Here is a 25,995-nt window from a genome sequence, read left to right on the forward strand (position 1 = left end):
CTGGCCCTCGAACTCACAGAGATCCACCTGCCTCTGCCCCCCCCAAGTGCTGGGATTAAAGGCGTGTGCCACCATTGCCTGGCTGCTTTGTTTTATATAATTAAAGAAATGTTTTATTTTTATGTATATGTGTTCCTGTATGAGTTTGTATATACCACATACATATAGATGCCAGAGGATGTAGAAGTCTCTGAAACTGACATTACAGGTGGTTATGGGTCACCTGATGTGGGCAGTGGGAACCAAACCCTGGTCCCCTGCTGTAAGAGCAGTGAGCTGAGTCCTCTATCCAGTGCCCTCACCAATTTTTGAGATGGGATCTGGTTATGTAACTTTGGCTATCCTGGAACCCATGATGACCCTCCTTCTTTGGCCTCCTGAGTGCTGAGATTACAGATATGCATCACAACATCAGGGTTTGGACTCCATTCTCTTTTCTGTGTTTATGTATGTTTATCTGTGTGTACATATATATGTGTGCATATAGAAGCCAGAGGTCAACTTAAAGTCTTCCTCTATCACCTTATTGGTTTGTTTGTTTTGAGACAGGGTCTCTGCAAAGCCCTGGCTGTCCCGGGACTCACAGTGTAGACCAGGCTGGCCTCAAACTCACAGAGATACACCTGCCTCTACCTACTGAGTGCTGGGATTAAAGGCGTGCGTCACTATGCCCAGTTCTATCTTACTGTTTTTGAAACAGGGTCTCTTTCTGAACCTGGAGGTCACCTGTTAGGCTAGACTGGTTCACCAGCAAGCCCCAGGGGTCTTCTTGTTTCTGGCCCTACCTTCCCCACTAGGATTACAGGGGCATATCAATGCACCAGGTTTTATGTGTGTGCTGGGGATTGAACTCGGGTCTTCTTGGTTGTATGTCAAACACTTCACCAGTTACGCCGTTTCTCTGAATTATGTTTGTAGTCAAGTGCTTTCACCTTAACCGCTGTCCCCTCACACTGGCACCCACTGAAAGGACATATCATCTAATCTCAAAATGCTGATGCCTTTTAAGAAAAGTTTAGACATTTTTCTTATTTAGGAATGTTTTGCATGAAGCTAGAGAGATGACTCAGAGGTTCAGAGCACTGGCTATTTTTCGAGAAGTACTGAGTTCAATTCCTAACAACTACATGGTGGCTTACAACCATCCATAAGGAGATCTGGCTCCCACTTCTGGCGTGCAGGCAGAACACTGTACTATATGCATAACAAACAAACAAACAAACAAATAAACATTTTAAAAAAAGAATGTTTTGCACTGGGACTGGAGAGATGGCCCAGTGGACCTGGGTTCAATTCCCAGCACCCACATGGCAGCTCATAACTGCTTGTAACTCCTGTTCCAGGGGATCTGATATCCACACACAGACATATGTGCAAGCAAAACACCAATGTACATAAAATAAAAATAAATGATTAAAATGTTTTACATTCGTCTATTTACCGTGTGTATGTGTGTTAGCACAGCCGTGCATGTGGATGTCAGAACATAACTTTCAGGAGTAGGTTCCACCACATGGATTCCAGAGATGGAACTCAAGTCCTCAGGCCTGCAGGCAAGAACCCTTAACCTGTTGTGCCATATCTCCTCGATGTTTTTCAACTAAATGGAAACCATTTCCAGTCACTGATGTGGCTCAGCTGATAGAGCGATCGCCAAGTATGCATGAAGCCCTGGGTTTGATGCATAGACAGGCGTGGTGGCACACACCACGCAATCACGAAATTCGGGAAACTCAAGGTCATCTTTGGGTACTAATGAGTTCTAGGCTAGCCTGGTATATGTTGTATAAACCTTGTCTTAAACAAACATAACAAAACATTCTAACAAGTATTTTCACTGAAAGTGGGGAGGGACCATAGAGAAAGTATTAACTGGGGTGGATTTGGTGGCGCATGCCTGCAATCCTAGAACTTGGGAGGCTGAAGTAGGAGAAATGTCATGAGTTTGAGAAAGGCCATCCTGGGCCATATATTGAGTACTAGGCCAACCAGGGCTCTATGGCAAAGACCTTGCCCCAACCCCAAATAAATACAAAATAAAACATTGATTGGTTTGTTGTTTAGTCTCATAATAAATTTGGGGCACTAAGGATTGTGTTCTTGAAAGAAGGACCAAGTGCTTGAGGAGACACCAGGTTGGTTGCACAGTCAACCCCATGCAGGCATTCTTGTAGGAGACATTTTTGTTTCTAAGGAAATGAGCCCGTGCATTAGTGGCAGTGTGAGAGGCAGCCACATGTGTTTAATTTTCCCCTTGCAGGTACAGCATAAGCAAGGGAGCGCCCATATGCTTGTATTGCCCAGTGTCACTGCCAAGGACCAAGATTTCATTGCCATCTTTGTTTAAAAGCACTGGTGCATGCACAATGACAAAATCACATATTGATGCACTTCTCAGGAGTCCTTTTGTCCCTTGACTGGGCTGAGCAGAGTGGAAGGGGCGGTATGCCTGTCCCGACTGTTCTCTCAACCCTCCTCTGTCCTTCCCCTCTTCTTCCGTCCCTTCAACTAATGACGTGAACAAAGCCAATCCTAATCTTTTATTGGTGTTTGTTTTTCTTGTCAGGTAATAGAAACGCATCTTTGTTCTTGGAAGTGAACAAAGGTCACTGGGAAGAGTTCCTCTCCTTCCTCGTCCCCATGCATGAACAAACCTTTTTATCTCCTTCCACAGGAGCTCATCAACTCCTCTGATTGTTTTCCTTTTAGTCACTGCCTAAATAGTAGCATTTTATAATGCACCCCAACCCTTATGGTGTGGGGGTGGGGCTGGGGCTGGGAGGAGATGTACTAATCACTCCTGTGCTCCTGGTGACCAGAGGCTTGCGTCAGGTTTCTTTCTCAGTTGCTTTCCACCTTGGTCTCTGGGACAGAATCTCTCACTAAACCTGGAGCTCAATGATTGGGCCAGTCAGATTAGTCCGCAAACTCCTGTCTCTGCTTCCCCAGAGCTGAAATTGTGGGCTTTAACATGGGATTCGAACTCCAGTCCTCATGTGTGTATGGCAAGTACTTTAGTGACTGAGCCATCTCCCCAGCTCTCCTAAACCTTATTTATTTATCACCTAAAAGTAATTCCTGGACCTCCTTCTGGGTTGATATGTTTGGAATGCTTCATGATGAAGACTCATGCCATTGTGAGATTGTCTGGCCTGTATATTGAATTATGTAGGCCATACCCAGTCTCTTGTTATTATAGATGAAGCTGTGATGTATATCTCAAGTGTTTGAATCTATTTGGAGGAGGATTCCCTAAAGGCAGAGTTGTGGGGTCAAAGGCATGAGTAACTTCAATTTTTAGCTATTGCCAGGTTGCCCTCCATAGAGGTTACACCTATTTACACTCCAACCAATGCCAGTGAATGCACCAGCTTTCCCACACCCTTCTAAACACAGCCTACAGGATTTCTGTTGCTGTGTAATAAGTTACCACAAACCTGGTGGCTTATGACAACACTCATTTATTAGCTCACTGTTCCGTAGGTCAGAAGTCTCCTGGGGCCTGGCCAGGTGCCCAATTTAGGGATCACCTGGTTAGGATGAGTCGTTGACAGGGTTAAAGTTCTCCTGGACTCCTTGAGGAAATCTTTACTTCTAAATTAGTTTCTGATGATTGGCAGAATTCAGGTCCTTCCAGTTGGAGGAGCGAGATCTGCTTGTCCTTTCTGATGTCCAGCCAGGGGTCTGCTCTGCGTTCTGGACCACAGGGCCTCCTCAGTAGTGCTATAAACCTTTCTTGTGTTTTGAAACGTGGATCTTCTGTACTCTCTCAGTGAGGTCTACGTCTCCATCAAGAGGCTTATGTGAGCCGGGTGGTGGATTGGCATGCCAACGTGGCCAACTAAATCCACTTAAAACCTGAGAGACCTTGAAAAGGAATTCCAGACCCAAAAGAACAGAGTTTAGCACAATTTCTTGGTAGCCACATTTTTTTTCCAGATGAGTTTGTGGTGAGCAAGGGTTTCCACGAGAGAGGTGCAGTAAAAGCTGCGCGGCTTCTTTAAAAAAAAGTTGTGGCTTCCTGGTTCACCAGCACAAATGGCTCTAACTCTTTCTCAGGAGGTCCAGCTACGGAACATTTAAATGGGGTCTGTGAGCAGAGTGCTACAACTTGCTTAATAGCAACATAGACCCACTGTGTGCCTAAAAATGGGGCAATGTGCATGGTTCTCAGAGATGGCAAACGTGCTTCAGCCATGTTGGACTGGATGGAGCAGGCAGACAGGGCTGTGTTGACACTAGTCACACCTGCTTAGCATTAAAAAACAAAGAGGCGGGCTGGAGAGATGGCTCAGTGGTTAAGAGCATTGCCTGCTCTTCCAAAGGTCCTGAGTTCAATTCCCATCAATTCCCAGCAACCACATGGTGGCTCACAACCATCTGTAATGAGATCTGGTGCCCTCTTCTGGCCTGCAGGCATGCACACAGACAGAATATTGTATACATAATAAATAAATAAATAATTAAAAAAACCCAAAGAGGCACTTCTGGTCAGAAAATAATTACAGATACACAATAAAGACTGATTCAGATAAAAAAGACCTCTAAATGGGTCACACTGTTGGATGTACGTGGGCTTGGGAGAGAGAATAAAAAGAATATAGACAGTTATAAAGAGAAGTAAATGGTAAGACGGGCATGGTGGCACACACCTTTAATTTCAGCACTTGGGAGGCAGAGGCAGGCGGATCTTTGTGAGTACGAGGCCAGCCTGATCTACAAGAGCTAGTTCCAGGACAGGCTCCAAAGCTACAGAAAAACTCTGTGTTGAAAAAAAATACACAAACAAACAAACAAACAAAATATAACATTTAATTGTGGTGGCTCACTTACAGTTTCAGAGGTTCAGCTCATTATCATCATGATGAGGGACATGGCAGTGTGCAGGCTCAGAGTGCTACATCTTGTAGGCAATGGGAAGTTGACAGAGACACTGGGTCATATCCTGAGCATAGGAAACCTCAAAGCCCACCCTCACAGAGACACACTTCCTCCAACAAGGCCACACCCACTCCAACAAAGTCACACCTCCTAATAGTGCCACTCCCTATGAGATTATGGGGCTAATTACATTCAAACTACCGCATATGATCTATAGAGTGAGTTACAGGATAGCCAAGTCTACACAGAGAAACCTTGTCTTGAACAATAAAACAAAACAAATTAAAATTCTTGTGCTTGAATGTTCATTGTGTTCTCTAATTTCTTTTTCTGTTTACGAAGATCTTCCTCCTCTTTCTCTATAGCTGAGGATACTTTGAAGTTCTGATCTTCCGGCCTCTACCTCTTAGGTCCTGATTACAGACATGCACCCCCATACCTTGCTTATGCCAAGTTGGCAGGACTTTGTGCACGCTAGGCAAACAAGCAGTGTACCAGCTGAATACATCTCCAGCCTGCTCACCAATTCTTAAACGCTTTTGCAAAATATCTTTGTAGGACCTAGATTAGAGGGGGAGAGAATATATATGATTGCCACTTCAAAGAAGAACTCACTTCCATCCATAACTCAACGCCAAAGAAGCCTGTCAACTGTGGCTTTACTGATCTTGTCCTTCCTCATGGGAACTTCTCACACTTCCATGAGATCCAATCCTAATAGGTTCAGAATTCTCTTGGAAATTTGGTCAACAGAATATAGTAAAATTATTTTGATGTGATTTCTGGCTTTAGTGAGTTTTCTGGTGTCATGGAATATTACTTTAACTATGTAAAGATGTGTTATATTTGCTTATGTTGTGAAATATTACTTTAACTGTGTAGAGGTGTTGTTGCATTTATTTCTCCTTGCTTGCCTAAGGCACCTGATTGGTCTAACAAAAAGCTGAACAGATAATAGCTATGCAATAGAGAGATAGCCAGGGCTGGCAGGCAGAGAGAATAAGGGTGTGTGTGTGTGTGTGTGAGAGAGAGAGAGAGAGAGAGAGAGAGAGAGACAGAGAGACAGAGAGACAGAGAGAGAGACAGAGAGAGAGACAGAGAGAGAGACAGAGAGAGAGAGACAGAGAGACAGAGGGAAGGAGATACCCAAGGCCAGCCAGCCAGACACGACAGAAGCAGAAAAGTAGGACATACAGAATGAAAGAAAGGTAAAAAGACCTGAGGGAAAATGTAGATGAAGAGAAACAAGTTAAATTAAGTTATAGGACCTGGTAGGACAAGCCTAAACTAAGGTCAAACATTCATAACTAACAATTGAAGAAGGATGCTTAAAAGAAACCCCACACTAGCTCAGAATTGTGTATAATAGAGGGTTATTTGTTTGGGGTAGACTCACAGATCACAATCCTCTGCTGGAACTGGGAACAGTGACTGAATCCCACAGCCAGAAAAGAGACCGGACGTGTGCTTTATATCCGCATAAATAGTAAAACAGACCACACCCAAGTGGGCGGATAACTTAAAGGCTACTGGTGGTAGGAATTCCTACAAACAATAAGTCTCCATGTCATGATTTCGGGGCTGGTAGTCCAAGAAAGTTGGCTACAGGGTAGAAAAACAAGACATTCAGCCTTACTAAGTCCGAATTGGGATCTATATTAAGCTGGCCAGCAATTTCTTGGAGAGAAACACTTCTTACAGGACAGCCTCAAAAGCATTTTACAGGGAACTTTGAAAGACAAGGAACACGAAAAGCTACATCCTCGTTAGCAGTTTCAGGGGGAAGTAAAGTAAGCAAGCAGGCAGTTTAACAGAGTTGAAAACATGTGGCCAACTTAGGCTTTGTGCTCCAAGTTTCTAGAACAGTGTTGGGTACTTTCCCACAGGCCTTTTCATGGCAGGGGTAAAAGGGAGGGTTCGTTTCAGGTAAAACCGAAGGTGGCTCTAGCAGAAACAAGACAGGAACATCTGCCCCGTCACAGCTGGATGTTCAAAACCTTTCTCTGGCATTACAAACATAATGGTTTTTACAGGTGACTGTTTTTTTATACTATCTTGTTCTTATACCAGTTGCTGAAGCAAATCACCCTAGTCTAGATTTTTATTTGTAAAATCAGCCAGGAACTGTGTAGACATGCCTGTAAGCCCCACTCTTGAGAAGTGAAAGAAGGGACATTGTGTGTTCAAGGTCATCTTTGGCTCCAAAGTTTTTTCAAGGGCTGTCTGGGTTACCTGAGACCCAGTCTTGAAAAGTCAATTATGGTGGGATAATCTTTTTATATACTGTGAATATGTGTAATTCTGATTGGTTTAATAAAAACCTGAATGGCCAATAAGTAGGCAGGATTTTCAGGGCAGAGAGGACGCTGGGAAGAAGGGTGGAGTTGCGAGAAGTCGCCAGCCAGATGGAGGAGCAAGGAGGACAGGTAAATGCCACGAGTCATGTGGCAACACTTAAATGAATAGAAATGGGTTAATTTAAGTTATAAGAGCTAGTGGAACAGGCTTAAGGTACCAGCCGATCTTTTATAATTAATAATAAGTCTCTGTTTTTTCTTTTTTCATTTGGTTTTTTGAGACAGGGTTTCTTTGTGGCGTTGGAGCCTGTCCTGGAACTAGCTCTTGTAGACCAGACTGGCCTTGAACTCACAGAGATCCGCCTGCCTCCGCCTCCTGAGTGCTGGGATTAAAGGCATGTGCCACCACTGTCCAGCTAAGTCTCTGTGTCATTATTGGGGAGCAGGTAGTCTCCACAAAAGATTTGAGTACGGAAAAAAAAAGAAAAACTTCTGAGTGTGGTGGTGCATAGCTTTAATCCTAAAATTTTTGAGGCAGAGGTGGGCTAGCCTGTTCTACACAGCTCCAGGACATCTAGGACTACACAGAGAGACCCTGTCTCAAGAAACAAATAGGCAGAGTGCTGTTGTCCACCTTTAATTTCAGCACTCAGGAGGCAGAGGCAGGTGGATCTCTGAGCAATTGGTCTACAGAAAAAGTTCCAGGACAGTGGGGGCCACACTGAGAAATTTTGCCTTGAAAAACCTAAACGCAAATGGAAGCAAAGCAATCAGCCAGCTACATCAGGTGTAGTGGCACACGTAGTCAGGGCTCAAAAGACACAGGTTGGAGGATATACAAGGTCAGTTGGGCTACACATGACCCTGTTCAAAACCAAACCCAAGAAAACCTAAATCAAAAACCAGCCAACCAAAGAAAAACAGCAAAAAAAATCAGTCAGGATGCTCAAGCCTGCTTCCACAGTCCTCAGGATGGAATGAAACAAAGTACTTCTTTCATTGTGATATTCATTCACTGTGAGCTGGCCTCCTTGGTCCTAAGTTGGTAAGAAACGTCTTAAGGATCAGAGACCATCAAACTGAGCTGTACATTTATTCTGCAACCTATACAGAAGTGAAAAGTGCTTATTGCAATGCATGTTAGTATTCAGCTACAAAATTGATGATCAGTAGGGCATGGCTCACAGCGCTCAGTAGCAGCAAAGGACATTGTTGCCGAGTCATCTCCCCTCCCACCACTATGGGATGAAGGAAAAAAAAAATCACACATGGGAGCTGGCAGGACTCAGCCTGCTTAACAATTATTCTTCTCTGTAATTTCAAGGTTTTTGGCCTGTCTCTAAGAATTAATTTAGATTATTTAAAAGAAATTTTAAATGATTTTGTGTGAGGCAAACGTGATAACCACTACACTACGGAAATGAGCTGCAATGATGTGTGTGTGTGTGTGTGTGTGTGTGTGTGTGTGTGTGTGTGCAAGCATTCGTGGAGGTCAGAGGATAACTTGTGGGAGTCAGTTCTACCCTTCCACCATGGAGATGGAACTCAGGTCATCAGGTTTGGTGGCAAGTGCCTTTATTCACAGAGCCGTCTCTCTGGCCTGTCAATTTGAGTTCTTAAGAGATGTTCTGCAGTCAATGGTCAGTACTTTTCTCGTACCCCAAATTGGATAATCAACCAAATAATATCACTTTTCCAGATCTGAGAAGACCAATATCTTCATGCTGTTGTATTTGGTTTGTTTGGGTTTTTGGTTTTGAAACAAGGTATTCAGTATGTTGCCCTGTTTGGCCTCAAACTCAAGGCAAACTTCTTACCTCAGCCTCTTGAGTTCTGGGATTACAGTGTGTGCTGCCATGCCCAGCTTGTATGATCCTTCTCCTCTTCATTATTAAGTTTTTATTTGTATGTGTGCTTTGCTTGCATGTATGGCTGCATTCCATGAGTGTGCCTGATGGAGGAAGGTCATTGGTTAATTAAATAAAGAAACTGCTTGCCCTGATAGGTTAGAACATAGGTGGGTGGAGTAAACAGAACAGAATGCTGGGAGGAAGAGGAAGTCAGCTCAGAGAGGCCATGCTCCCCTCTCCCAGGCAGACACGCGATGAAGCTCCAACCCAGGATGGACGTAGGTTAAGATCTTCTCTGGTAAGCCACCTCGTGGGCTACACAGATTATTAGAAATGGGCTAGTCCAGGTGCGAGAGTTAGCCGAGAAGAGGCTAGATATAATGGGCCAAGCAGTGTTTAAGTGAATACAATTTGTGTGTCGTTGTTTCGGGGCATAAGCTAGCCAGGCAGCTGGGGTGCTGGGGACGCAGCCCCGCAGCTATTACAACATGTGCCTGTTGCCAGTAAAGGGTGGAAGAAGGCATCAGATCCTCTGAAACTGGAGTTACAGATGGTGGTGAGCTTCCATGTCCATGCTGGGACTCAAACCCAGGTCTGCTGCACACCCATCTAGTGCCCTTAACTGCTGGGCCTTCTCTCCAGCCAGCATGTTCCTTTTGACTACTGTTCTCACATAAATAAAGTGAAAATAATGTCCGTCTAGAATAGAGGGGGAAGAGTGAGGTTTGTTTTGTTTTGTTCTGTGCTTGGAAGAGCAAGTTTTTAAAAGATTCCATATTTTCTTCAGAGCATTCAATTTAGTCTTTCTTCTCCCTCCCTCCTCCCCACTTTCTTTCTTTATTGTTAAGGTTAGAGCAATCAACGGATGATCTCAAGATTTGTATCACCAAGAACAGTTGTCTCTTTTTAGGACCTATACATTTTCAGGAAGTTTTCTTTCCTGCAAACTGTCACATATCTTTCCTCCTCAAATCAGTACTCCTATTTTAAGCAGCCATAGTGGCAGTTTTAGTAGCATGTCTTTATGGTGCATACCAATGAAAACATTTACGAAAGCAGTAATGGTTAGTTAACACCCACAGTGTGGTATGCACTATGAGAGTCTTCCCAGTAGAGACGCTGTTTTCATAAAACAATCGAGTAACCACAGGAACAACTGTTTATGTCCAAACTGAAATCTATGGAGAATTGAAAACCTCACTTGGTACCTGTACAGTTGGAACCTCCAGCTTGCTCCTGCACGATCTGGAAGGCCCCATTCCTGTCTCTTTCTCCAGACACTCATAGAGTCTCTGAATAAAAGAAAGTTGCCAAAAAGCCCAGTTCTACATTTTTGGCAGCTACTGCAGCTTCCTCTCCTGAAGTTGCCAGCCAGTCAAGTCCCCACATAAAGTGCTCAGCTTTTGACCATAGTTGGGCACACGCCCAGCTTGTGGCAGATACATCATCAACCCTCACCTACAATTTATATAATCTCCCTGCTTTATTTCAGGCACAGGGCTTCTCCAGCCTTAATCTCTGGGACTGGAGAACCCTCCCGGGAGTTGCTTTGCTCAGATAAACCTGTTGTTATACATTTTCAATTCAGTTTGATCTGGCTTACTGCATTGGCAGAGAAACCTATTATTGGGGGGCAGAAAACCTATTAGTACCATTGATTAAATCTTTTGTGATTCTGGAAGACAATCATGTGATTGTTTTGCTTTTTGATGGTATTGATAAAATTTTGGGTTTTTAACAATTTGATTATGGATAGCAAATCCAATCTGATTCCATAACCAAGATAGGTAATAGGGTGATCTTTTTAAAAAGTAGATGCTCAAGCTGGGAGTAGAGTTCATCTTTTGAGAGACCTTGAGTTCTAGCCACAGAACCACCCACAAAACTAACAACATAACAAAAATTTGAATTTTTTTTGATTTTTTTTGAGTCAAGGTTTCTTTGTGTAACAGTACTGGCTGTCCTAGAACTTGCTTTGTAGACCAGGCTGGCCTCAAACTCACTGAGATCCACCTGCCTCTGCCTCCCGAGTGCTGGGAGTAAAGATGTGTGCCACCACTGCCTAGCCAAAAGTTACGTTTTAAGAACAGTTTATTGAATATACTGAAAGAGAGCATTGGGCTGAGTAGTAACCACTAAAGAACTGGCTGCAGTCTAAACCTATTGTGTGTGTGTTCATGTGTGCATGCACATACGTGCTCATGTGCTGTCCTTGATTACATGCTACCTCATTTTATAAATTTATAATTTTAAATTAAGTATTATATTGGTGTGTGTGTGTGTGTGTGTGTGTGTGTGTATCATGTCAGAAGACAAGTTGTGAGACTTGGGTCTCTCCTACATTGTGGGTGCTAGGAATCAAACTCAGGTGGTCATGCTCGAAGACAGTCATATTTACTTGCTGAGCCGTTTCACTAGCCCTCTGCTTTATTTTTTGATCGAATCCCTCAGTGGACCTGGAACTTCCTGATTCAGCAAGAGTGGGTGGACCATGAGCCCTGGTCAAGCTCTTGTCTATGTGTCCCCAGCACTGGGATTATAGCACATGCCCCTATGAGTGGCTTCTGATCTGAGTGCTGGAGGTGGTCCTCATGTGTGTGCAGTAAGAAGCTGATTTGTTTTACTGACTGAGCATCTTCCCAGCTTCCATGAAACCTTTTTTTTTTAAAATTATTTTATGTGTATGGTGTTTTGCTTGCATATATGTTTGTGCATCACATGTGTGTCTGATACTCTCAGAGGCCAGAAGAAAGTTCCCCTGGAACTGATGGTTGTAAGCTGTCATGTGGGTGCTGGGAACCAAACCTGGGTCCATGCAAAAGTGCTCTTAACTGCTGATTCATCTCTCTACCTCCTAAAACTCATTTTTTTTGGTTTTCTGAGACAGGGTTTCTGTGTTGCCTTGGAGCCTGTCCTGGAACTAGCTCTTGTAGACCAGGCTGGCCTTGAACTCAGAGATCCACCTGTCTCTGCCTCCCAAGTGCTGGGATTAAAGGTGTGCACCACCACCACCCAGCCTAAAACTCATTTTGTAAATGATTACAAAGTAATGCTTTCCTTTTCTTTCTGTTGGGGGAGGGTGAGAGTCTTCTATAACTCAGGCTATATAGCTTCAAACTTGCTATATAGCCAAGGCTAGCCTTGAACTCCTGAACCTCTTGACATCATTTTTTTTCTTTGTTTTTTTTTCGAGACAGGGTTTCTCTTTGTAACAGCCCTGGCTTTCCTGGAACTCGCTCTGTAGACCAGGCTGGCCTCAAACTCACAGAGATTCACCTGCCTCTGCCTCCCAAGTACTGGGATTAAAGGCGTGCTCCACCACTGCCTGGCTACCTCAGCAACTTTTTTTTTGCAACTCTTATAAAGAAAAAATTTAATTGGGGTGGCTCACTTCCAGTTTGAGAGGTTTAGTTCATTGTCGTCATGGCAGGGAGCATGGTAGCATGCAGGCAGACATGGTGCTGGCTACATCTTGCCTTGCAGGCAACAGGTAGTCAACTATGACACTGAGTGCAGCGTAAGCAAAAGACTTCACAGCTCACCTCCACAGTGGCACACTTCCTCCAAGAAGACCACACCCACTCCAACAAAGTCACACCTCCCAATAATGACACTTCCTTTGGGGCCATTTTCTTTCAAACCACCACAATTTCCAAATGAACCTTTTCATTTTAATCAAACGGTTTCCTAAAATTTTTGTTCATGAACACAAGAGAGGGTTGGCGGGATGACTCAGCAGCAAAGATGCTTGCTCCAGAGACTGACAAGAATCAGAGCTGGCAATCTGGTCTCTGACCTCCGCAGAATACACAGTAAACAAATAATTTAAAAATCACACACACACACACACACACACACACACACACACACACACACACACAGTGGGAATTTCAGGACTGGCAGGAACTGATGGCTCTTCGCTTATGTTCAAGAAGTCTGGTTCCCCAGTGGAAATAAACCTTTATCTCATTCTGCCCTGAGCACAAAATGTTGTAAACTCCACTTGTAAGTCCTCACATTCTTGTTGTTTGGGCACTAAAATAAAAATTACACTTAAATATATTCCCAAACTCTTCAAATAGCCAAAATGACTGTGTACATCCCAGCATGGAAAGCCAGTAGAAGTACTTGTGGACACCCACGTTCTATGTTGAGGAAGTTGCCCATACTTCCGTACTACCAGCAGGACTTTCCCTTGCCCCTGCTTCCCTATGGGTTTGTGTTGGTCTTCTTGTTTGTGTCGTTTTTTGGTTCTGTTGATGAACTTGGGGGCCTTTCATCTAGTAAGCAAGCATCTACTACTGAGTTATTGCGCCCACTGCTACTCTCTTGTAGCCCAGCCCGGCAGTGCCCTTTGGTCTTCTTAAATGGCTCCTCAGTCCTGTCCCCTGCTCCAGCCGTACATCACAGATGCTCTGTTCTGCCTGATTCTAGAATAAAAATGCTACAGTTACCAGTGCAAGGTCCAGGTTCTCTGTGCTACAGAAACAGGGATTGGTGGCTGCTCTCCGAAGCCTATCCTCATTAGGGGTGAGCATCCTCATTCGCTGTACACATGTACTCTAGCGGAGCGTAGGTTCAGGCATCGCTTAAGGCCAGGCTGCCGGTTTCTGATCCCAGTGCATCTGTCAGGAGTCGTCCGCTGGCTTTTCTCAGAGACCTGTCCACTTGGTGCCTCAGTGCCATATGGCACATGTCAGTTTGGTACGTGCATTCAACAGACCTCCACCCAAGCTGTTTACAAAGCCTCTCCACCTCCGCAGGCCACCTTGCCAGATTTGCAGTCCAGCAGCACTTTTCTGTAATTATAGCCTGAGCACTTTTTGTGTGCGAGGCACTGCACTAAGCGTTTTGTTCAGTTTATCTCCTTCGGCCTAATTACAGCCCTGAGAGATAGGCATTGGCTCAGCCCACTTCACGGATGAAGGAACAGAAGCATTCAGAGATGCTGGCAGCACAGCTTTCCAGCTCATGCCTCACAGCCAGACTGAGTGGCTCACTTGGCACTATGTTAACTTATCATCCGGGTAGCATGCCACCTGCAAATTTGCCTCCCTCTATGCAGAGCATTCCATTTCTTGGTGACCTGAGCAACCATTCCTCCTGTGCCAGAGGCCTGTCATGAAGACACTGCCAATTAATATCTAGCAAGGCTTCTCCTGCTCCAGTAAGGCATGGCCTACATTATTCTTTTAAATTTTTGTTTGTTTGTTTATTTTTGAGACAGGGGCTCATTTATGCATCCCTGGCTGTCCTAGAACTCTCTATGGAGTAAAGACTGGTGTCAAAGTCATAGAAATCTACAAGCTTCTGCTTCCCAAGTGCTAGAATTAGAGGTGTGTATCAACATGCCCAGCCTTATTTATTCATTTATGTCTTTACTCTTATTTACTTATTGTGTGAGTAGGGGTGTGTGAACATGAAGGGCAGAGAACAAGCTTGCAGGATTTGCTTCTCTCATTTCATCTTGTGGCCCCTGGAATTAAACTTGGGTCATCAGGTGTGGCTCCCATAAACTCATAGGGAGTGACATTATTTGGAGGTGTGGCTTTGAGGGGAAGTGTGGTCTTGTTGGAGAAGGCCAGATGACACACGCCTTTAATCTGGATCTTAAGGCTGGAGGGCACATCTTTAATCTTCTGTTGGAAGCGTGCCACAGTGGGGGTGGGCTTTGAGGTCTTTTGTTGAAGCTTCGTTCCATGTGACAGTTTTTTTGTTTTATGTTTTGTTTTTTTTTCTTTTTTTTTTGACGGTCCTAAATTGTTTATTGGGTATGAATTGTACAAACTTTACGTGTATTAGCGGTAACGGTGGACTGCAGAGTGTTGCTCCTTCTCCAGGCTGCGCGGTGAGAGCCACCAATAGTGTGGTGGAACTTGTGGCCCTTTCCAAGGCCACGGCTCTTGCGGCCTGCAGATGTCAGCCCACGCATCTCTCTGTGCTTGTGGACCGGTTTGGTGATCCATTGGGTGTTAGGGTTTCTTCTGATAGCTTTATGGAATGGATCGATGAGGATAACCTCAAAAAATTTGTATGCGGAATCTTCGCCAACCCAGTAAGAATTCAGGACTCTCAGGGCCCCACAGTGGCGTCCAGCTCTCTCCTCAGCAACAGACTGAAGGCTTCAAGGAAAACTTTAGCTGGTTCACATCATGATGGACAGGCTTGCCGTAGGTCGCACCCTTGGGCACCGGGCGTTTCCGGCCACCACGGCGGACACGAATCCTGTACAAGAGGTAACCTTGCTTGGCCTTGTAGCCCAGCCTCCGCGCTTTGTCGGGCCGGGTGGGGCGGGGAGCCCGGTGCAGCGCGGACAGCTGGCGGTACTGCCAGCAGCGGACCCTCAGCAGGAAGAGCATCATGTCCGACTGCTTCTTCTGCCACAGCTCCTGGATGTACTTGTACACGCCCATCTTGGCTCACCTGATGGCCGCCGCCAGAGGAAAGGCTTGTTTTTTGTTTTTCAAGACAGGGTTTCTCTGCAGCTTTGGAGCCTGTCCTGGAACTAGCTCTTGTAGACCAGGCTAGCCTCGAACTCACAGAGATCCGCCTGCCTCTGCCTCCCGAGTTCTGGGATTAAAGGCGTGTGCCACCACTGCCCAGCGACAGTTGATTTTTTGTTGCCTGCAAGATGTAGTAGTCTCAGCTCCAGCACCACCTCTGCCTGTATGCCACCATGCTCCTTGCCATGATGATAATTGATTGACTGAACCTCTGAAATTGTAAGTGAGCATCCTCAACTAAATGTTTTCTTTATAAGAGTTGCCACGATCATGGTTTCTACACAGCCATAAACCCCAGACTAAGACATGAGGCTTGCAAGGCAAGCCCGTTTATCCACTGATCTTGACAGCCTCCATGTCAGATTTAAAGTAGCCTGTTAGGTATAACAAGGCTAACAGACCCTGGGCTCCAAGAGAGATAACCAGAGGAAAGAGCCCAAATCAACAGTCTGTATTTCTTGGTTTAAACGACAATAATACAAACAAATAAACAAAATACAAAACAACAACTGTTAGTATCCTGGTGCCCCTTGGGAACCTGACACAGTCACCCCCTGTGTATGACAAGCAGGTCCTAATTTGTAAACAGGTGCAAAGGTCCCTTTAAGAGATAAGCTCCACCCACTCCTGATCTCTCTTCCCACCTATGGAAGCAGGTCTTAGCCTCTCTCTCCCTTTCCTAGCCTCTCTCTCTCTCCTCCCTCCCTCTTTCCTCCTGCCTTCTTTCTCTCTGTATCTGTGTCTCTCCCTTCTCTCCTTCCCCCTACCCTCACAATACCTTCTTCTCAATAAACTCAACACTCAAACTCTCTCTGCATGGCGTCTTCTGTCACCTGCCACGATCCTCACCATACCTGCCAAGGTCCCAACTCGTGATGTTTCTTAACAACAAGCCAGGCGATTGCAGCTCACACTTCTAATCCCAGCACTTAGGAGGCAGAGGCAGGTGGATCTCAGTGGGTTCGAGGCCAGTCTGGTCTATAGAGTGAGTTCCAGGACAGCCAGGACTGTTACACAGGGAAACCCTGTCTCAAAAACTCACAAAAACCACATAGCAACAACAGAACAAAGTCCATTTTGGAGATCCTTGCCATGTCCCAGGCTCAATCAGCTTCATGGTCAGTTGACTGTCAGTAACCCTGTCTAGAATCTGACCCAACCATCTCTGTCTCAATGTCCTGTTTCCTCTTAGATGTCTAAGTGTCCTGTTGCTACTGTAACATATAACCACAAACAAGTGACTAAGAACACTTAGGACTGCCTTTCAGTTTGGTCAGTTACAAGTCCTAATAGTAAGGGGTAGCCCACGGACCTTCTGCAGGCTCTGGGGAACATCTATTTCTTTGTGCCTGTATTCTTTGGTTCATCTCTCTCTTTCTTCATCTTCAAACCCAGAAGCATAACATCTTCTGTATTTGTAGTAAGGTCATCTGTAAGAGCAACAATTGTTTATAAGTGTTGAGGAAACTCTCCAGCCCCAATGGTCAGTTTTAAATGTGAACTTGCTACAACTTGGAATCACCTTGGAAGAGTCTTAACTGAGCAATTGTTCCTATTAGGTTGGCCTGTGAACATGTCTGTGGAGGATTGTCTTCATTGTTAATTGTCATAAGAGGGTCAGTCCACTGTGGGCAGTATCTGTCCTGTCCCTTTAAGAGACAAGCCATGCCTACTGCCCCCTTCTGCTGTGGCAAGCAGATCTTCCTTCTGCTTCCAACCTGAATCCTTTCCTTTCCATCCCATCTCTCTCCTGAAGAGGCAGCTTTTCCCTCTCCCCCTTCTCCCCTCCTCCCTCCCCCTCTCTGTTCTTCTCCCCTTCCCCCTTTCTTTTTCCCCTCCACAACCCACTAAATATATACCTACTTTCTCTGCATGGCATGTGACTATCCGTCTCTGTCTCTCACTTGCTATGTGGCTCCCTGCCTGGGACTGGCTGCCTTTGTGGTCCACCATGGTCTCGTGGCCTGCTGACCACTGCTGCCCCTCAGGGACCTGCAGCATTTTACCATAACAGGCAGCATCATTCCCTGGACAGATTGTCCTGGGCTGCATAAGAAAGCAACCTAAGCATGGTCTACACTCCAACAAGCAGCATCCTCTATGATTCCTTCTGTACTTCCTTGGCTGCCAGTGAGTTCCTCAGTTGTCAGTAGTGCTGTGTGGAAGAGTACACAGGCCTGGTTCTGACCGCCCTCATGATTGAACTGTAACTTGTGAGCTGAAATAATCTTTCCTTCCCTATGTTTCTTTTGGTCAGAGTGTTTGCCACAGCAACAGAATGTAACTAGAACAACTTCCTACCACCATAGTTCAACCGCTGGAGAGAGGAAGTAGGGCATGGGAAGGTAGGTGCTTGGTCATGGTACAGATTGTTATAATCCTTCTGGCCTACCCTGTCACCTGGGTGCCCTGTCTCTTTAAGAGATAAACTCAGCTCACCCCCATTATCCCCTTTCCACTGAGGCAAGGTGATCTCACACCTCCTCTTTTCCTTTCTATCCTTCTGAAGAAGCAGTCTCTGCCTTTCCCTTTCTCTTTCTTCTCTTTCTCTGTTCCTCTCTCTCCCCTCCTCCATAACCCCTTACCCTTATATTCTTCCCAATACCTACCAAATAAACTTTATACCCAAGCTCTCTCTACATGGTGGATCTGTCTGTCTCCTACCCGCCGCACTGCCACGGTCTCCCACCTTCCAGAGGACCTGCCAGAGTCACATCCACAAAATCTTTCAGAGACCCTAGCCAGTTTTAAATGCCAGTGATCTGCCCTGTGGGACAGTGAAATGGACCAGAAGAACCTTGAGGAAACATGTTTCCTTCTTCGGAAAAGACTGTGGAGCAGCCTGAATGCTGCCTTGAGTAAGTAGTAGGTGTGAATATAAGTAGTGACCCGACCACCTAATCCTCCTCAGAAGATGGTGGCCAACAAGGAAAGCCACCACTTCTACATGCAGGCCCCTCTTGCTCTATTCAGCTCCTGACCATTATCCTTGTCCCTGTTTCTAGCTCTGCTTCCAGCCTGGAGATGAGCCTGCTGACCTGTTTCTCATTCTTGACCTTGGTGATCATTGCCTCAAGCCCATCTCCTCTAGCTCTTTCTGTCTCAATAGAAATCTATCCACTCATCATGTTTGCTTTCCTGCGTGTCAACCACTATACCTCAAAAAGGTGGCTGCTGCTCTGAGCAAAGGATCTAGAAGCACTCACCACTATTCTGCCACTATTCTTGCCTTCTTCTCCCTGGCTCCTTGCCCATAGGTGCTCTGACCTAAATGTGCTGAAGGAACAGCTTTTTCCCTCTGCAGACCGGAAGCTTATCTTTATGAATAATTGAGTTTTTTCCCCTCCAGACTTACATTCTCAAAAGTACTTAATGGTTTGGTTCATTCAAATATAGTTCATCAGTCAAGCAGGGTGTTGAAGCTTATAATCACAACACTTAGGAGGCAGGAGGACTGCTGAACGTTCAAGGCCAGCCTACTCTCCCTATATCTATCTATGTATCTATCTATGCATCTATCTATCTATCTATCTATCTATCTATCTATCTATCTATCTATCTAATTATCTATCGACAGATAGACAGAGTCCACAGACTGGCCACAGCTACATAGAGAGATTCTGTATCAAAATTCAAACTAGAGCTAGACAGGAGGCTCAGTGGTTAAGAGCACTGGATGCTCTTCCAGAGGTTGGAGAGTCAATTTCCAGCACCCACATGGCAGTTCAAACCCATGTAAAACTTCAGTTCCTGGGGATCTAATACCTTCTTTTGGCCTTCTTGGGCACCAGGAGTGCACATGGTGAACCGACATCCACGCAGGCATATACATAAAATAAAAAATAAACCTTAAACAAGTCTATCAAAACAAATATGATTCATCAAGTTTCTGCACGATTAAGGACACAACCAATTGAATGAAGAAAAAAACCCAGAATGGAAGAGAATCTTGGCCAGCTATACATCTGATAGAGGATTAATATCTAGAATATACAAAGAACATTAAAAAACCACAAATAACAAAAAAAACCCCAAAGAGACAAGGAAACAAATGACCCAGTTGAACTGGGTCATGTATCAAACAGAGAGAAGAAATAAAAGTGGCTAAGAAATATTTCAAAACATGTTTATTGTTCCTAGAAATCATGAAATATAAATTAAAACTTTAAGATTTTATATTGCTGGGTGGTGGCTGCACACACCTTTAATCCCAGTACTTGGGGAGCAGAGTCAGGCAGATCTCTATGATTTTGAGGCCAGCCTGGTCTATAAAGCGAGTTCCAGGACAGCTAGAGTTACATAATGAAACCCTGTCTTAAAAAAACAAAAAAACAGCCGGGCGGTGGTGGCGCACGCCTTTAATCCCAGCACTCGGGAGGCAGAGGCAGGCGGATCTCTGTGAGTTCGAGGCCAGCCTGGTCTACAAGAGCTAGTTCCAGGACAGGAACCAAAAGCTACGGAGATACCCTGTCTCAAAAAATAAAAAAAAACTAATAAAAAAAAGAAACAAACAAACAAAAAAACCCAAACAAACAAAAACCCAACAAAAAGACTTTATCCTAGTCAGAATGGCAAAGATCAACAAAACAACTAGCAACAAATGCTGGAGGAGATTTGAAGAAAATAGGAGCCCTCATTCTCTCTTGGTAGTAGTGCAAATTAGCACAACCTCTCTGGAATTCAGTGTGGAGAATCCTTTAAAAAACAAAACTGAAAATGGGTCTACCATATAACACAGGTATGCCAGGCAGGGGTTCATGCATTTCATCCCAGGACTCCAGAATTAGAGGCAGTTGGATCTCTGAGTTTGAGGCCAGCCTAGTCTATAGAGTGAGTTCCAGAACAGTCAGGACTACACAGAGAAACCCTGCTTCAAAAAAAAATGTGACCCACCTATTCCACTCCTTGCCATATGCCCAAAGAACCTGACACCCTACTCCACAATATTCACTCAGCTTTACTCATGTCTGCCCTATTCACAATAACCACGAAATGGAAACAACCAAAATATACTTCAACTAGGGTACCTAGTAATAGGTTTTCTGTATCACCATAATAGGTTTCTCTGCCAATGCAGTAAGCAAGACCAAGCTGAACTGAAAAAGTAAAAGAACAGGTTTATTTTAGCAAAGCAACTCCCAGGACCCAGAGATTGAGAAGTCATGCACCCAAACTAAAGAAGGGAGCTTATATAGCCTATAGGCTGGCTTTGTGCCCAAGTATGGTCAAAACTGAATACTTTAACAGGGACTTGAACTGCTAGCAACTTCAGGGAAGCTGCAGTAGCCGCCAAGAATGTGGAACTGGGAGCTGGGAGCTTTGGCACCTTTTTTAAAATTGGAGATTCTCTGAGAGGGTAGGGTTTGGGGGGAAAGAGAGAGAAAGAGAGAGAGAGAGAGAGAGAGAGAGAGAGAGAGAGCTGGAGGTTCCAACCAAACACACACATATATTAGGGAATATTATTCAGCTATAAAGAAAAGTGAAACAGTGAAATTTGCAGGTAAATGAAAGAAATTAGTAAAGATTCGATCCAGTGGGGTAACCCAGAGCCTGAAAAACAAAGGCTGTATGTTCTCTCTCACCTGTGGTTCTTAGTTCCATATTTTTAGATGTGAATATGTAACCTGGAGTAACCACACAAACTAGGAAAGACTAAAGGGACCTTGGAGGAAGGGGGCTTGAGAGAATAGCAGGACCAGATGATATGAAATAGGAAATGGAAAAACTGGGAGGGAGACCTGAACTGGGGAGGAGGGAAGAAGGTCAATACCAGAGAAAGAGGGATGGGGAAAAGGACACCAAGTTTGTTTGATAAATCTCAAGGGATCTTACTTTATATTTACCTAAAATCATGCATACTACATACAAGTATATGGATATATATCTTAAAGGATGTTATACTATGAGTGCTAACAATCCTCCCCACAAGAACTAGAGACAACAAAACCCCTAGGCACGAGAAACCCCCTTACAATGGTTTGTCAGGACAGGCCAAGTGACTTCCAAAATGATAGAGACTGTTAGGCTTGTTGCTTCTCAGAGGTTGAAGCTATTGTTGAAGACATTGCACACTTGGGACACTGGACTTGGATTGTTTAAGCTGGATCTGACCCGAAAGCCTCCTTCTTGTGGTCTGTCTTGCACAGTACAAGAAAATACCATGAAAGTTGCCAACGGGAGGCAATCAATAGTCCTACCCAGCAGTGACACCTATGAACTACAATTACCAGCATGGCAGGATATCTGTAAAGGTGCAAAGAATGACTCTCATGTTAGTGGTAACCAACAGCTGTCTGATTGGACTGAAGGCCCACTCAACAGGAGGGAGATCATGCCTAGTAGTAGGGACTTAGCTAACTTCCTGGGTCTAGTGGGGCTATGAGTCTTAGAAGAGCATCTACTACCGACACTTTGCTAGAGCAACATAATTCCTAATTACATTTTAAATCTCCCCTTCCCCCTCCCCCCGCAAGACAGGGTTTCCCTGTATAACAGTCCTAGTTTGTCAGGGACCATTGTCCTAAGAATGATAACAGATATATCAGTGACCATTGTCCTAAGGATGTTTGCAGAGAGCCCCACATCCGAACAATCTTGAGAACTGTTTGTTAACGGAACCACAAAAAGAATGTTTCTGCTTACACAAAAAACACCAGGTGTGCTAACTGGTGACCTTTGCTACCCTGCCAAGTTCCTTCTTACCCCTACCCCCCACCCCAAGCCAAGTTCCTCATTCAAGGGCTATATAAACTGTAACCATTACCCTAATAAAGTGAGACCTTGACAATTGAATTCTGCTTGGTCTCCTTCTTTTCTCTCACCCATGATTCTTACAGGTAGAGCCTCTTCAGACCCTGAATAACTGGACCTGCTGGAAGGGTCACTAGCTGTCCTGGAACTTGCTCTTGTAGATCAGGCTGGCCTCGAACTCACAGGGATTCACTTGCGTCTGCCTCCCGAGTGCTGGGATTAAAGGTGTGCGCCACCACCGCCCGGCTTCACATTTTAAATCTTATCCTCATACACACAGACCAGTGTGTCCACAACCCCTCATCAAAGAAACCTCTCTTTACAGCAAATGGAGACCATCACAGAAAACTACAACTGGACACAATGTAGAGATAAATGGATCATGGGGGCTCAGCCCTAATGGATATATTTACAAGACAGTTTCCACATCTGTGGCTTAGGGAACATTGAAGAGGTTGTAAGAGCCAGAATACTAGAAGGTGTGCTGTGAGATATGCTCTCCTAGAAATGGCTGCATAAACAAGATCTGAACAATGGTGATATCAGTAGACATGCTAACATCGAAGTGGTGAAATGTCATGGGGTCATACTTCTGAGTAACTGATGAATACTGAGAGAGAGGAAGAATTAGTCTCTCCCAGGGATGAATCCCTTAACTGATTGTCCAGTACAAAGTGGTTAGTTCTGAAATCATATACACATACAACAAAAACAGACTCAGAAAACTGTATTTATAGGCTGTATTTGTACATATATACATACTATTGTAATGATTGTTTCATCTCTTTAAGAGACAAGCCACGCCCACTCCCTCCCCCATCCGCTGAGGACAGGCTGATCTTCAGCTTCCAGCCTGAGCTCACTCTCTTTTCTGTCTTCCTCCCAGAGAGGCAGCTTTGCGTTTGCCTCTCTCCCCTCTTCTTCCCTTCCCCCGCTTCTCTCTCTCTCTCTCTCTCTCTCTCTCTCTCTCTCTCGGCTCTTCTCCCCTTCTCCCTTCCCCCTCCATAAACCCCCAAATAAATATCTAACCTCACTCTGCATGGCATGTCTATCCATGTCTCTGTCTCTTGCCGCCTCCCGCCCCCCCCCCCCCCCCCCGCCCCATGTGTCTCATTGCCTAGAACCAGCCATCGCTTAGGGACTGGCAGCCATCTCTGCCTGGGACTGGCTGCTCTCAGGGCCCACTGCCTGCTGCCACATGACCCACTACCACCGCATGGGGACCTACAACATTTCTGCTGCCTACTGCCGCTGGGGATCCTGCAGCATTTTTAATGAATCCATAGCAACTATATTGAACAGAATAATTGGGAAGAAAAGGCTATCAAATTGGGAGTTTGACATAGAAGGAATTGGAGGAAGGGTGTGCAGGGAGGAACTGAGAGGGGGAAAGTGATGTATTTATGTTTTAATTAAAAATATATGAAATTAAAACAAAATACATTTTTAAAAATTAAGAAAAAGATTGTGCTTTATTTGCATTTATCTATTTACTTAAGATATGCTCTCATATATTCTAGGCTAGTCTCAAACAGGCTATATAGCCAAGACTGGCTTTGAACTTCTGATCCTTGTGCCTCTACTTTCCAACTGCTGGGATTACAGGTGTGTGGCATGGTACCTTGCTGGTGATTGAACCCAGGGCCTTGTGAATGCTAGACTGGCATCAGCTGCTGATTATATTCCCAGCCCAGGACCTTGGAGTTTAGCTGGACATAGTGGCATGTGCCTATAGTCTCAGCACTTGGGAGGCTGAAGCAGAAAGAAGGCCTAGAGTTTTAGGCTCATTGGGCTAGAGTGAGTTCCAGGTGAGCCAAGGCTTCATAGTATAAACTAGAGACTCAACATTCCTTACACACAAAACATTCAAATCGCCCTCACCAACAAATCCCTAAAGATCTTGGTGTCTATGGGGAAAAAAATGACTTGCAGCGAACAAACCAGCCTTTGAAATCAGAACTTTCCTAGAATAACTAGTACAAACAATAGACATCTGGGTGTCAGAGAAACATCTACATGAGCTGTGTAGCCACAGCAGAGGCAAGATAACTGGACATTTTAAGAACTGCAGTGGTGGTTCACCTTTAATCTGAACATTTAGGAGGAAGAGGCAGGTGGGTGTCGGAGATCAGCCATGACAAAAACACCTCTTGCCAGGGTAAGGGTGTGGGGAATTAGAACTACAGTAAAGAATATGAAGATGCAAATGAAAGTAATAAAACAGAGAAACATAGAATAGTATTGGGAGGGAATTCCAGTGAGTACTGAAATTTGCACGTGTTTAATTTCCAACTGCTAAGCAGTTGCTAACCCCTGACCCCAAAGGTAGGAGTCAGACAAAAAACTACATTAACAAGATACAAGGAAATGAACATACCAATTGAAGGTCGCGGCTACACCCATAGTTAAACAGTCTGTTGCTAGAACAAAACAAGTCACTTTCACATCCCAGACCAAAACATTCTATAGGCAAACCACTCCCTGGGTGGCATCCAGTGGTATCTCCTTAAGGGAACTGGCCATTAGTTGGATCCTTAGACTTTTGTTTGAGGTAGGAACACGTCTACTTCTCTATTCCTGGAGTACGTGGTCTGGCTATTGGCCACACCTTGGGAGAGCAGAACTCTCTGACCTACATCTGACCTTTGTTTGAGGTGGAAGGACAATAGCCTTAAAGGAATAGAGGTTAAGTTCCAACTCTCTGACCTTTGGTCAACGTGGAAACAGGCTCACAGCTTTGGGCCTCCACAGGTGCTTTTCTGAGTTCAAGTCCTGCTTGGTCTATTTAGAGTTCCAGGAGAGCCAGGACTACACAGAGAAACCCTGCCTTGAAAAATAGACTACAAAACAAAACAAAAAGAACCATATCAAGGTTTTCCGAGCACCAAGAACATCAAAACCAAGTCCTTGTGGGTTATGGAATATGTGATGCTTGAAGGACGGTTGAGGAAACTAAAGACCAAAAGCCCGAATAACGTAGACACAGCAAAAAAAAAGGCATGACTAAATGAATTATTATAAGCTGACTGTGCCCATAACCACCATGAATATCAACACACCACTCTCGGGCCAGCAGGGTGACTCAGTGGGCAAAGGCATTTGTCACCAAGCCCAATGACCTGGGTTCCAATCCTGTGGCTATGTGGTGGCGGTAGAGAACTGATTTCTCCCGCAGGTTTTCCTCTGAATTCTGCATGGGTGCTGTGGCATGCGCTTGTGTTGGCAGAAGGAAGAAAGTGTAGCTTTTTTAAAGATAGGAATCTTTGGGCTGGAGAGTTGGCTCCCTGTTAAGGTCACTGCTTTTGCAGGGGACCTGGTTTGTTTCCCAGGGCCATGTCAAGCAGTTCCCAACCTCTTGTCAGATCAGGACATTCTGTGCCCTCTCTGGGTGTTCATGGATACCTGGACACATGAGACACTCTCTCGTGCATTCACACACATAAAAATAATAAAACTAAATCTTCAAAGACGGTCTTAATCTCTGTTCCCCTGCTAAGGAACGCCTTGGTGCTTGCATTTTAATCAATGGCCTCTGTCCTCCATAGAGATCCCGGTGCCAACTTTGACAGTAATCCCAGAGCTCTGGGTTGTCATCAGTCAGCTACGTGTCCTCACACACTCAAGTTTAGCTTGCCTTTCAAAGGTTTCTGCTGTTGTTTGAGGGGCGGGAAAGATGGCTTAGTGGTTAAGGGACCTCTTTGCTCTTGTAGAGGA

General features: G+C 44.8%; 1 pseudogene; it reads right to left on the reverse strand.

Annotated features, from left to right (window-relative positions):
* Positions 1-13,326: 13,326 nt before the first annotated feature.
* On the reverse strand, positions 13,327-15,441 carry LOC121443496 (annotated as a pseudogene).
* Between the last annotated feature and the right edge of the window lie 10,554 nt (positions 15,442-25,995).

This window comes from Microtus oregoni, unplaced genomic scaffold (genome assembly GCF_018167655.1).
Source record: "Microtus oregoni isolate MIOR12 unplaced genomic scaffold, Mior012 000108F_ref0000382, whole genome shotgun sequence".
Classification (NCBI taxonomy): Eukaryota; Metazoa; Chordata; class Mammalia; order Rodentia; family Cricetidae; genus Microtus; species Microtus oregoni.